The sequence below is a fragment of the Myxocyprinus asiaticus genome, chromosome 47 (assembly GCF_019703515.2).
Source record: "Myxocyprinus asiaticus isolate MX2 ecotype Aquarium Trade chromosome 47, UBuf_Myxa_2, whole genome shotgun sequence".
Taxonomy (NCBI): domain Eukaryota; kingdom Metazoa; phylum Chordata; class Actinopteri; order Cypriniformes; family Catostomidae; genus Myxocyprinus; species Myxocyprinus asiaticus.
This window is the reverse complement of record NC_059390.1, coordinates 14,852,645-14,867,458: the sequence shown is the minus strand read 5'-3', so window position 1 is coordinate 14,867,458 and position 14,814 is coordinate 14,852,645. Positions and strand designations below refer to the sequence as shown.

At 38.7% G+C, this 14,814-nt stretch overlaps 1 pseudogene; it reads right to left on the bottom strand.

Annotated features, from left to right (window-relative positions):
- The window catches only part of LOC127436600 (exocyst complex component 4-like), a 190,938-nt pseudogene that overhangs the window by 38,433 nt on the left and 137,691 nt on the right, over positions 1-14,814 (bottom strand).

The window sequence follows — 14,814 nt, the reverse complement described above, 5'->3', positions numbered from 1 at the left end:
GCATGGAGGACACCGTATAATAGCAGTGTGCACTGGCACTGAAGATCTGTTTAATTGAAACCAGCACTAACTTAATTCAACCCCTACCCATGGCATATTGTGACCCATCCTGCCCAGCAGGAGGCAGCGGTGTGTGCCCCGAGTAGTTTGTTCTTATTAGTGCATTGCTGCACATTTGACGTACAATCTGTTAATACACATATCAAGGCCTGCTGCTGCGCCCCCTGCCTGAACCCCAGAGGCGAAGAGGAAGGTAATGATCCGTGGCAGTGCCCTGGCCTATGGAGCTCTCTAGCAGTCAACTGCACAAGGAAACCAAGGGGGGTGGGGGAAGACTCAGCAGGGGAATGCTAGCCTTCAAAGTTTTGCCAGTGGTCACACTGGAATAAGTACATGAATGCCATAGCTTGTTGGATTGTGTTTGCATGTGTGTGTGTCTAGAACAGATTAGCATGGTGCCTGTGATCAAGAATATAGGTGGATGGCAGAAACTCTATATACTGTGAAAAAAGTTTAGGCACTTGTGAAAAATGTTGCATAGTGAGGATGACTTAAAAAATATTGCCATAAATAGTTTTCATTTATCAATTAACGTCATTAAAAAATCAATTAAACATAAAAAAAAGCTAAATCAATATTTGGTGTGACAAACTTTGCCTTCAAAACAGCACCAGTTCTCCTAGGTACACCTGGACACAGTTTTTCTTGGTTGTTGGCAGATAGGATGTTCTAAGCTTTTTGTAGAATTTGCCACAGTTCTTCTATATATTTAAGCTGTCTAAATTGCTTCTGTCACATTATGTAAAAGGTGTGAAGACTCAATAATGTTGAGATCTGGACTCTGTGAGGGCCATACCCTCTGTTGTAGGGCTTCGTGTTCTTCTTCTATTCAATTCTATTTGGAAAGGGAATGTTGAAATCTAAAATGTATATTTCCTACGGATACACTAAAAGCAAAAAATATAAAATATCAATTTTAAGACTTTTATGCTTTTGTGAAAAATATAATGCGCCTAAGACTTCTGCACACTTCCTTTAATTGATGAATAGTCCTTGAAATGGTCTACATAAACAATATTTAGCTTCGGACAATTTTTTTTAAAGACATGATGATAAAAACAGCTATTTTTAATTTTTATGTTGGGACCAGTGAAATGTTGTAAAGTGAAAATCTGAACCACTGGCCCAACCGGCCCAGTAGAAAAAATCATTAGCGTTAAGTCCTGTATACAGTATATATATATACACACACACAATGGTGGCCAAAAGTTTGGAATAATGTACAGATTTTGCTTTTTTCGGAAGGAAATTGGTACTTTAATTCACCAAAGTGGCATTCATCTGATCACAAAGTATAGTCAGGACATTACTGATGTAAAAAACAGCACCATCATTATTTGAAAATAGTCATTTTTGATCAAATCTAGACAGGCCCCATTTACAGCAGCCATCACTCCAACACCTTATCCTTGAATAATCATGCTAAATTGCTAATTTGGTACTAGAAAATCACTTGCTATTATATCAAACACAGTTGAAAGCTATTTGGTTTGTTAAATGAAGCTTAACACTGTCTTTGTGTTTGAGTTGCCACAGTATGCAATAAACTGGCATGCCTTAAAGTCAATATTAGGTCAAAAATGGCAAAAAAGAAACAGCTTTCTCTAGAAACTCGTCAGTCAATCATTGTTTTGAGGAATGAAGGCTATACAATGCTTGAAATTGGCAAAAAAACTGAAGATTTCATACAAAGGTGTATACTACAGTCTACAAAGACAAAGGACAACTGGCTCTGACAAGGACAGAAAGAGATGTGGAAGGCCAGATCTACACCTAAACAAGAGGATAAGTTCATCAAAGTCTCTAGTTTGAGAAATAGATGCCTCACATGTCCTCAGCTGACAGCTTCATTGAATTCTACCCACTCACCAGTTTCATGTACAACAGTAAAGAGAAGACTCAGGGGTGCAGGCCTTATGGAAAGAATTGCAAAGAAAAAGCCACTTTTGAAACAGAAAAACAAAAAGAAAAAGTTGGCAAAGAAACACAGACATTGGACAACAAATAATTGGAAAAGAGTGTTTTGCATCTTAACCCCATTGAGCTTTTGTGGGATCAGCTAGACTGTAAGGTGTGTGAGAACTGCCTGACAAGACAGCCACATCTATGGCAAGTGCTACAGGAAGCGTGGGGTGAAATGTCACCTGAGTATCTGGACAAACTGACAGCTAGATTGCCAAGGATCTGCAAAGCTATCATTGCTGCACGTGGAGGATTTTTTGATGAGAACTCTTTGAAGTAGTTTAAGAAGTTCTGAATTATTTTTTATTTTTTTATAAATTGTAATTGTAATTTTTCCTGTTATTAATGTCCTGACTATACACTGTGATCAGCTGATTGCCACTTTGGTGAATCAAAGTACCAATTTCTTTCCATAAGAGCAAAATCTGTACATTATTCTAAACTACTGTCCGCCAGTATATATATATATATATATATATATATACATACACAAAACAGCTAGTTCTGGTCCTCAAATCTGATTGGACGAGAGACATTCCATGAGCACTGATGGTCTGACACCATCAGCACTCGGACTCTTCACTGTGTGTGTATCACTCCGCTTGTGTTCGTGCCATTCTAAACTAAAGTGTAAGAGCAGCGCATATGTGTAAAGAGCTACCGTTTGTCTTTTCTTTTCTTTTTTTGACATTACATATGTTAGCCAGCAGGTGGTGGCAAAAGATCATTTTTGTGTGTAATATGAGACAGTTGGTGACGTGAAGTGAATCCGCGTCAGCCACTGTTTACATACAACAGCGCTCTGTGATTGCTACTACACTACTAAAGCTAGGAAATAGCTTTAAACAGCTTTAAACAAACAACTTCAGCATTACGGCTCATCACAGCTGAAAGACACAACAGACTGACTGACTACAGAACTCAAGGAGCTTACCTCTTATCGGAGTTTCCACATTGGATACATACTGTTTAAAATGGCGGAGGACATTGCGGTTTCTATTGTGAAAGACTCTTGCGCACCGGCTACCACGAAATAGAGAGGAATACCCCCGCTTGGACGGCTATTTTACCACTGAGAAAGCTGATCTTCAGAAAGCTGACAGCATCTCTGCTTGGGAGTGGCAATAGGTGATCGCACACACTCCGTCTCTCTCTCTCTCACACACACACATCCATCCATCTTTGCTTATCCAATAACTTGTTAGAAACAGCACAAGCCGTGATACTATTTCTGAAGTGACATTTTTGAATTACTAACGAAGGCTTGGATGCATCATTTGTTTTGAACCAGCAATGGCAGATTCTGATCCGTCGCGTAAGAAAGTAGTTCCATGCACAAATGTGTTTTTATGACCGTACTCAGTTTTTCCTAATTTGGTAAAATTTACTTGTTCATTGAACTGTTGTATATGCGACTGTGCGATATGGCCCTAAATCAGCACTGCTGTGATTACCTACAGCACGAGGTCGCAGCAGTGCTGATGTAGGGCCATATCGCACTCTTGCTTGTGTGATATTGCTTATATATATATATATATATAGAGTCTGTTAAATGCTTGATTCTGAGTGGTTCACGGATGTTCCAAGGTGTGCAATTATTTTTCAATAAACGCACAGCTATGAAGCAGTTCCAGGTCTTGACCACATAACAGTTCCATATCACTTTGCCAAATAATTTCAGTTATTTCAAAGAGCCCTACAGGCTACCACAAAAAAAAAAAAAAAAGTTAAAACAAAGACATTGGTTATAGTAAATCGGTTAAGAACGTCAAACAATGTCTAAAATATCCTACAACTATTTCAATTTCGGTTAAAAAGAGCCCTCGCGCTCCCTCGTCTCCCCCATAATTACACACACACACACACACACACACACACACGCTCACACACACACTAACACACATACACACACTCACACACACACACACATGCTCACATACGCACACACATGCGCTAACACACATACACACACACACGATCACATGCGCACACACACACACACACACACGCTAACACACATACACACACGCTCACATACGTACACACACGCGCACACACACGCTCACATACGTACACACACACACGCACACACACACACACGCTCACACACACTAACACACATACACACACACACACACATGCTCACATACGCACACACATGCGCTAACACACATACACACACACACGATCACATGCGCACACACACACACGCTAACACACATACACACACACGCTCACATACGTACACACACGCGCGCACACACGCTCACATACGCACACACGCACACTCTCTCACATACGCACAAACACAGGCTCACATACACACAAACACAGGCTCACATACGCACACACACACATCCACACACACACACTCTCACATGCGCACACACATGCTCACATGCGCACACACACATACGCACACAGCCTCGAGTCGCGACCAACAAATAGAGCCATACCCCCGTGGCTTGATTTATACAAAAGTTTCTATTATCCAAAATAACTTGTTTCAATGTATTTCGCCCTAATCAGCCTCACATACTGTAGCTATAGTGGAAAGCACTGCGCTAACACCCGTTTCGCTTTCACACACACACACACACACACAGAGAAAAGCAGCGCATCCTTCGTTGCTAGTTCTAAAATTACATTTTCGAATTAGCAACTAAGTCTTGAGCTGTATCAAAGCAAGATATACTTGATCAATACAACAGTTTCTATATTATCTGAGATATCTGTGGGAACCCCTCTCTCTTTTGATCCCTCAAATACAAACTCACACACACACACGCACAAACGCATTACCTTATTACTCCAGTAGGTGCTCCAGTAAAGCAGCGCAAGCTTAACTATCCACCGTTGCTAGTTCTAACGTGACGTTTTCGAATTAGCAACAAAGACTCTGACTGTATTAAAGCAGGGCGCTGAATCCATGGCGGAAGAAAGTAGTTCCACTCATAAGAGTGTTTTAGGGACGAAAACAGAAAATGCCTTGAGATAAAACCCTGAACAATGTCTTAAGGTGTGGTAACCATGGTATAAGCAGAATAATTGACTCTGGCCCATTGAATTGTTGAAAAATAATGCACACCCGAGGTGTAACGGGTATCGTGAGCGCATCGTGACCGCATTACCACCTCGGGTGTGCATTATTTTTCAACAATTCAATGATCTGTCACCAATTATTCCTTACACACACACACACACACACACACACACATATATATATATATATAGACACACACCGATCAGCCATAACATTAAAACCACCTGCCTAATATTGCGCAAGTCCCCCTCGTGCTGCCAAAACAGCACCAACAAGCATCTCAGAATAGCTTTCTGAGATGCCATTCTTTTCACCACAATTGTGCAGTGCGGTTATCTGATTTACTGTAGACTTAGTCAGTTCGAACGAGTCTGGCCATTCTCTGTTGACCTCACTCATCAACAAGGCATTTCCGTCCACAGAACTGCTACTCACTGGATGATTTTTGTTTTTGGCACCATTCTGAGTACATTCTAGAGACTGCTGTGCATGAAAATCCCAGGAGATCAGCAGTTACAGAAATACTCAGACCAGCCCATCTGGCACCAACAATCATGCCAGGGTCCAAATCACTGAGATCACATTTTTTCCCCCATTCTGATGGTTGATGTGAACATTATCTGAAGCTCCTGACCCGAATCTGCATGATTTTATGCATTGCTGCCACACGATTTGCTGATTAGATAATCGCATGGGTGATTGCTGGTGCCAGATGGGCTGGTTTGAGTATTTCTGTAACTGCTAATATCCTGGGATTTTTACAAACAACAGTCTCTAGAATTTACTCTGAATGCTGCCATAAAAAAAAAAAAATAAATAAAAAAACAACATACAGTGTTGTTTTTGTGGACGGAAACGCCTTGTTGAGGAGCAAGGTCAACAGAGAATGGCCAGACTGGTTCGAACAGACAAAGTCTACGGTAACTCAGATAACCTCTCTGTACAATTGTGGTGAGAAAAATAGCATAGCGTAAACAGAATGCTATTCTGAGATGTGGGTTGGTGCTGTTTTGGCGGCACGAGGGGGACCTACACAATATTAGGCAGGTGGTTTTAATGTTGTGGCTGATCTGTGTATATACTGTATATACTGTGTATATATATATATATATATATATATATATATATATATATATATATATATATATTAGTTGAAGTCAGAAGTTTACAGAAACTTAGGTTGAAGTCATTAAAACTCATTTTTTAACCACTCCACTGATTTCATATTAGCAAACTATAGTTTTGGCAAGTCGTTTTGGACATCTACTATGTGCATGACACGAATATTTTTTCCAACAATTGTTTACAGACAGATTGTTTTACTTTTAATTGACTATATCACAATTCCAGTGGGTCAGAATTTTACATACACTAAGTTAACTGTGCCTTTAAGCAGCTTGGAAAATTACAGAAAATGATGTCAAGCCTTTAGACAATTAGCCAGTTAGCTTCTGATAGGAGGTGTGCTGAATTGGAGGTGTACCTGTGGATGTATTTTAAGGCCTACCTTCAAACTCAGTGCCTCTTTGCTTGACATCATGGGAAAATCAAAAGAAATCAGCCAAGACCTCAGAAAAAAAAAAATTGTGGACCTCCACATGTCTGGTTCATCCTTTGGAGCAATTTCCAATTGCCTGAAGGTACCACGTTCATCTGCACAAACAATAGCAAGCAAGTATAAACACTATTGGACCATGCAGCCATTATACCTCTCAGGAAGGAGACGCATTCTGTCTCCTAGAGATGAATGTATTTTGGTGCGAAAAGTGCAAATCAATCCCAGAAAAACAGCAAAGGACCTTGTGAAGATGCTGGAGGAAACGGGTAGACAAGTATCTATATCCACAGTAAAACGAGTCCTGTATCGACATAACCTGAAGGGCTGCTTAGGAAGGAAGAAGCCAATGCTCCAAAACTGCCATAAAAAGCCAGACTACAGTATGCCATTACACATGGGGACAAAAATCATACTTTTTGGTGAAATTTCCTCTGGTGTGATGAAACAAAAATGAAACTTTTTGACCATAACGACCATTGTTATGTTTGGAGGAAAAAGGGTGAAGCTTGCAAGCCAAAAAACACCATCCCAACCGTGAAGCATGGGGTGGCAGCATCATGTTGTGGGGGTGATTTGCTGCTGGAGGGGCTGGTGCACTTCACAAAATAGATGGCACCATGAGACAGGAAAATTATGTGGATATATTGAAGTAACATCTCAAGACATCAGCCATGAAGTTAAAGCTTGGTTGCAAATGGGTCTTCCAATTGGACAGTGACCCCAAGCATACCTCCAAATTTGTGGCAAAATGGCTTAAGGACAACAAAGTCAAAGAATTGGAGTGGCCATCACAAAGCCCTGACCTCAATCCGATAGAAAATTTGTGGGCAGAACTGAAAAAGCGTGTGTGAGCCAGGAAGCCTACAAACCTGACTCAGTAACACCAGTTCTTTCGAGAGGAATGGACCAAAATTCCAGCAACTTATTGTAAGAAGCTTGTGGAAGGCTACCCAAAACATTTGAACCAAGTTAAACAATTTAAAGGCAATGCTACCAAATACTAACAAATTGTATGTAAATTTCAGACCCACTGGGAATGTGATGAAATAAATAAAAGCTGAAATAAATAATTCTCTCTACTATTATTCTGACATTTCACATTCTTAATATAGTGATCCTAACTGACCTAAGACAAGGAATATTTTCTACGATTAAATGTTAGGAATTGTGAAAACTTTTTCACAAAAAAAAAAAAAAAAAAAAAAGAGTTTATATGTAAACTTCTGACTTCAACTGTATGTATATATATATATATATATATATATATATATATATATATATATATATATATATATATATATATATATCATATATAGAGGGCTCTCAATTGATTACAATTTTTAATGAAATTAATAACAGGGCATACTAATTGATTAAATTAAAATAATTAAACGCAATTAATCGCATACATCATTATTTGCTGAGAAAGGCCCTTGAATAAAGAAAATGCATTATAATTCAAATATATCAATATAATACGTAGGGCCAATAGTACAATATGGATTGAAATTCAGTTTGAAAGAAATTGCATTATTGTGGCAGATGAATATAGCACTGATTATAATTTTATAATTATAATTATTTATTATGATTACAAAAGTAGCTTAAAGTTGTTTTAAGTGGTTTTTTCATGGAAAAGTATGCAAACTTAAACTTAAAGATATTAATGAAATAAGTGTCCTGAGATATCTCACCGGTCTCTGTGACAGCTGTAGAATTTGTAAGCAGCAAAAAAATAAAAATAAAAATGTGTCTGCGAACATCGACGCTTTCACCTGTCAATCATTTTGCTTGTTCTCATAGTGCTGTATTTGAAGCGGATCATTGAGGCTTTGATTCATAATGTTTGTCAGTTGAGGGCACTATTGTGCCAGAGTTTGAATTTGACAGCCACAGGAACAAACAATGCTGCTCTTTTGCTCGGTTTTGGACTCAAAATCTTCTTTGGAGGGCGGGGTTTTGGAATGAGGAGGCACGGCTAATTCAACAGCTCAGTCACTTGAAAGCTTCAGAACGCTAAAATCGCTTACAGCACATTTAAGAAGTTGAATTTCTTGCATGGTGGGAAAATCCGTACTTTTATTTAGGAATTTACGTACACGTCAAGGGGCATGATTAATTGCATAAATTTTTTAACAAGTTATTTATTATATAATTAAACACACTAAATGAATGCGCTAAATCGACAGCCCTACTATATAGTATATAACGGATATATACTGTATATAGGCTATATATACTGTGTGTGTATGTGTGTATATATATACAGGTGCATCTCAATAAATTAGAATGTCGTGGAAAAGTTAATTTATTTCAGTAATTCAACTCAAATTGTGAAACTCGTGTATTAAATAAATTCAGTGCACACAGACTGAAGTAGTTTAAGTCTTTGGTTCTTTTAATTGTGATGATTTTGGCTCACATTTAACAAAAACCCACCAATTCACTGTCTCAAAAAATTAGAATATGGTGACATGCCAATCAGCTAATCAACTCAAAATACCTGCAAAGGTTTCTTGAGCCTTCAAAATGGTCTCGCAGTTTGGTTCACTAGGCTACACAATCATGGGGAAGACTTCTGATCTGACAGTTGTCCAGAAGACAATCACTGACACCCTTCACAAGGAGGGTAAGCCACAAACATTCATTGCCAAAGAAGCTGGCTGTTCACAGAGTACTGTATCCAAAAGTGTGGAAGAAAAAGATGCACAACCAGCCGAGAGAACTGCAGCCTTATGAGGATTGTCAAGCAAAATCAATTCAAGAATTTGGGTGAACTTCACAAGGAATGGACTGAGGCTGGGGTCAAGGCATCAAGAGCCACCACACACAGACGTGTCAAGGAATTTGGCTACAGTTGTCGTATTCCTCTTGTTAAGCCACTCCTGAACCACAGACAACGTCAGAGGCGTCTTACCTGGGCTAAGGAGAAGAAGAACTGGACTGCTGGCCAGTGGTCCAAAGTCCTCTTTTCAGATGAGAGCAAGTTTTGTATTTTATTTGGAAACCAAGGTCCTAGAGTCTGGAGGAAGGGTGGAGAAGCTCATAGCCCAAGTTGCTTGAAGTCCTGTGTTAAGTTTCCACAGTCTTTGACGATTTGGGGTGCAATGTCATCTGCTGGTGTTGGTCCATTGTGTTTTTTGAAAACCAAAGTCACTGCACTCGTTTACCAAGAAATTTTGGAGCACTTCATGCTTCCTTCTGCTGAAAGATGCTGATTTCATTTTCCAGCAGGATTTGGCACCTGCCCACACTGCCAAAAGCACCAAAAGTTGGTTAAATGACCATGGTGTTGGTGTGCTTGACTGGCCAGCAAACTCACCAGACCTGAACCCCATAGAGAATCTATGGGGTACTGTCAAGAGGAAAATGAGAAACAAGAGACCAAAAAATGCAGATGAGCTGAAGGCCACTGTCAAAGAAACCTGGGCTTCCATACCACCTCAGCAGTGCCACAAACTGATCACCTCCATGCCACGCCGAATTGAGGCAGTAATTAAAGCAAAAGGAGCCCCTACCAAGTATTGAGTACATATACAGTAAATTAACATACTTTCCAGAAGGCCAACAATTCACTAAAAATGTTTTTTTTATTGGTCTTATGATGTATTCTAATTTTTTGAGATAGTGAATTGGTGGGTTTTTGTTAAATGTGAGCCAAAATTATCACAATTAAAAGAACCAAAGACTTAAACTACTTCAGTCTGTGTGCATTGAATTTATTTAATACACGAGTTTCACAATTTGAGTTGAATTACTGAAATAAATGAACTTTTCCACGACATTCTAATTTATTGAGATGCACCTGTATATATATATATATATATAGACACACACTGTATATATTTTACCATTTAATTTCCAAGACCTTTCAATGACCTTTCCAGGTGTTTGTGATTAATGGATACAGATTTTTTTTAAATAATTTTAATTCAGACCAATTTGCAAAGGAATCCTCTAGACTGACTTGTGAACCACTAATTCATTGAAAATCACCAACTCAAAAGAACAATTTAATGGCAAATTGGACATCACTATGGCTTGCAAGCAAGTTTTACTCACCACAAGAGCTATATCGAACCAAATAAATATTTTAGACCAGATAAAGACTAAAAAACATTTATTCACCATAGAACTTTCCAAGAACTTTCCATGACATCTAAAAAGGTATACATTTCCAGGACTTTTCCAGGCCTGGGCTGCATTTCCCAAAAGCATCATAAGCCTAAGTAGATCGTAGAAACCATTGGCGCCCTGGAAAACAGAATTCAAAAATTCCCTGATATTTCTCTGTATCAAACAAACTGTTGAAGGAATTCATTGAATTAAATCAGAAGAACAGTTTGCAAGAATGGATTCAGAGAAATGAATCGAACATTCCAAATCACCATTTTAATGAGGTTTAGATCAAGAACGTTATAAAAATATCTCTAGTCTTAAGACTCTGAAACTCTTGAGTTGTGATGCAAGGTGGGGTGCAAAATGGACCTGCTGTCACAGTTTTTAGGAAATGTAATGGTCAAATAAAAATTCCATTAAAAATATTACATCATTCATGATATTGGTTCATTTTATATCACCATCAAAATAAAATAGAATATATCTGATAAATCGCCCAGTCCTAATACTGTAGAAACTACAGAGAATAACCAGAGAAACTTCATAGAAGCACCAACATTTGGCACTCTTCAGCATGCCCTTTCTCTAATTTGTAAAGCTCGATATTTCCCAGTAAACAAAGTCTCTAAGCTCCATTATTCAAGTAGCAAATGCCCCAGCGCTCTGCGACACATGTCTAATTCTCCTCATTTAACACACTCATTCGTCTTAGCCCCAGAAATCATTAAAAAGTAATCAAGCTCCATAGAGAGTGAGAGAGAGAAGCAGAGGAAAAGAGAGTTGAGAGATGGATAGAATAAGCTTCATATGAGAAAAAGACAGACAAACAGACAGACCTACAGATGGAGAGAGCTTTAGAGAAAAATCAAACCAGCAGAGGTTCTCTTGTCTCATCACTGGCAAAATCCTTCCTTTCTACTTAAATGTCACACTGTGCGATGGGAGGTTTAAGATCTGCTCCAGTCTGTTTGCTGACTTTCTGACCTGTTTTGTACTCCGCTCACAGTCCAGAGCACCTCTGAATTCTTTTTTGAGGGTGTCCAGCTGTGAGAGCCTTGATTACAGTCCTGCATGAGCTCTGCTTCTTTGTAAGGAGGTATTTTAGAGAGTAGAGCTGCTGGAGGGAGTTTTTGCTAATGGCAGAGGGTTTAGCTCAGCATAAATGAAGAGTCGTAATAATGAACGCTCAGTTTACTTGACTGGTAAACGTCAAAGACAGAAACACAACACACAGCGGAGCAGAGAGAATTTAACACACATGCTCAGGGACACATAAAGGCTTAAGTGTGTGTATCCACTTTACATTCACACACAGACAGAATACTAAGGGGAGCAGTGACTGTCGTAGCAGAAATGGTAGAGCTCTCGGTAATGGCTGCCAATAGTATCCAAATCTCTCACAAGAAAAGCTTCCAAACAAGTTGATGAACTAGTTTCAGCTCAGCTGTTACCTGGAAAGTCAGGAATATGAAGAGAAGCAGGCAGAGAGTAAATGAGTCATGCACCAAAATTTCTGCTACAAAAATTTCAGTAGAAAATGCCATGTAACATCATTTTCAGTTTTTGGCTGAAAGAGAAAATAGGCTGAACATCTTGAAGTCTTGGATCTTGGATGAACAGAAACCTCAACAAATCCAATAACAGAACATTTTAAATGGAGAAAAAAGTGCATTTTTAATGTAAATAATGGTTGGTGATATCTTGCCGCAATTTACATTTATTCCAAACAAAGGAATTTAACTGAATATTTTGCATTTTCAGTTTTGGTTTTGGTTTCTAAGTGTCAAGAATTTTTGGTTTTGGCCTAAAATCTTTATTTCAGTGCATTATTTGCAATGTGCTATTTCTCTATATAGTTTCCAATAGGAAAACCAATCCATTCAGACCAGAAGACAAGCCTGTGGACAGACGCTGAAAAGAGGGTGTGTGTGTGTGTGTGTGTGTGTGCGTGTGTGTGTGTGTGTGTGTGTGTGTGTGAGGAGGTTCTCTGTAACGGGCTATGGGTTTTCTCCATTAATCCAGTTCTGACCCCATAGCACAGAGTTCAGAGCATTTAACCCGAACCGTTCCGGCACTTCAATTACACCACAACAAACACACACACACACACACACACACACACACACACACACACACACTACTAGAGCATGAAATACACACACACACACACACACACACACAAACACACACACACACACACACACACAGTAACACCAAACCATGCCAGCAGGTCACTAATGCAAACATTTATACATGTGTGTACGTCCTTGCAAAGATGACGTTAGCTGGATGCATAGTAAATTAATTTGGTAGACCACATTCATGCATTCCTAGATGCGCAAAAACACATGCACACTCACATACCAACAGCCCTCTCCAGGGTAAAGGAGTGTAATTCATGAGAAAGGCAGTGGTGCGACAGTTCATTCATCACTGTCAGTGACCATACACCTCTGAGACCTGCAAACATGCATGCACGTGCCAACATGACCCTGCCACTCGACCGCAACACAACCACAATGCAACTGTGTGGATAGATGTAGAGACAGGAGGTTGCTTATGTTGGTATGTGGTGCACTGCATATACATAAGTATGAAATGTAAACTTTGTTTAAAGGTGAAGTGTGTCCATGTCTTGAAAATCACCAAAACCTATCGAATACTTTTGAAAGACTAGGAATATGACACCCGAGCTGCATAGACCAGTGATTCCCAACCAAGGGTACGTGAGCAGGTTCTAGGGGGTACATGAAAAGAACTGGATTTTGCTATGTTGAACTTATAAAACAAAATGTATGACTTAAAATAAAAATAACAGGGATTAGGGCTGGATAAAAATATAGATCTTCAAATTAATTGTGACTGTCATTTGAATGATCTCGATATCCATTCTTAAAACCCCAAGATCGATCTTTTAATAAAACAAATTTAATCAGTTTGGTTTGACTCGCCCATCTAATGTGTTCAAAGACGAAATCCACGCAAACCATTTGTTATTGATTAATGTCCCTTTTAACATCCTTTCTGTTCTTTACAGTCAGTTGTTGATCAAAAACAACAGAAAGAAACATTTAGTTGTGATAAATAAGCCGTGTGGCTCGTGTTCATATTTGTTCAACAAAAACTAAACGCGGAACTGCAACTTATTTAGATCAGAGGGAATTGCCGTTTTCTTAAAGAGACAGTACAATTTTAGCATTTTAACATTTTACCAATTGTGCATGCAACAATAAACACTCAGGCCTAACAATATATAGTATACTGTATATATTCAACAAAATGATGAAAAACGATTGTTAAAATTAAATAGGTAAAACTTATCTTTCCCAGTGTATCAAGTTAGAAAAATCCCATGCCCTGAATAATTAACAGCATTAGTCTTTTCTAATTGTGCATTTCACTGCTCATTTGACATGGTTTTGTTTTTGTTGTTGTTAATAAATAAAGGGCATAAATGATATTTATATATAAATTAAATTTCTATATTTTTATGTAAATTATATTTTGCCTTTGGTACAAATCTTTTGTTTTGTGTCGATGAAAGGGTAGTTCAGCATTACTGATGGTGCTGTGGGGGTACTTACAGCAAAAAAGGTTGGGAAACACTGGCATAGACTACTTTTATGACACTTTTGGATCCTTTTTAAACTTTAAAGTGAGGCACTATCCGCTGCCTTTGTATTGAAAATATGGGCTGTGCTATTTATTAAAACATCCTATGGGGGCTTGCATAAGATAGAAAGTCATGCAGGTTTGGAACAAAATGAGGGTGAGTAAATCATGACAGAACTTTAATTTTGGGGTGTACTATTCCTTTAAGTTTCTTTTATATGTAGATTTCTGCACACAGTGAGTCTGACAGCATTTCAGATCTACACTGAGGTGAATTCGAGGACAAACACATACACGTGCAACCACAAAAAAAAAAAAAAAAAATGCAGACACAAATGACATGTGTAAGGACCAAATGTAAGCCTGTTTTTTCTTCTAAGACATGGTGTGTGAATGACAAGCTCGACCAGCGAAGCAATCCGAGTGGCACAAAAGAACTAGGACAGCACTTCCTGCTGTA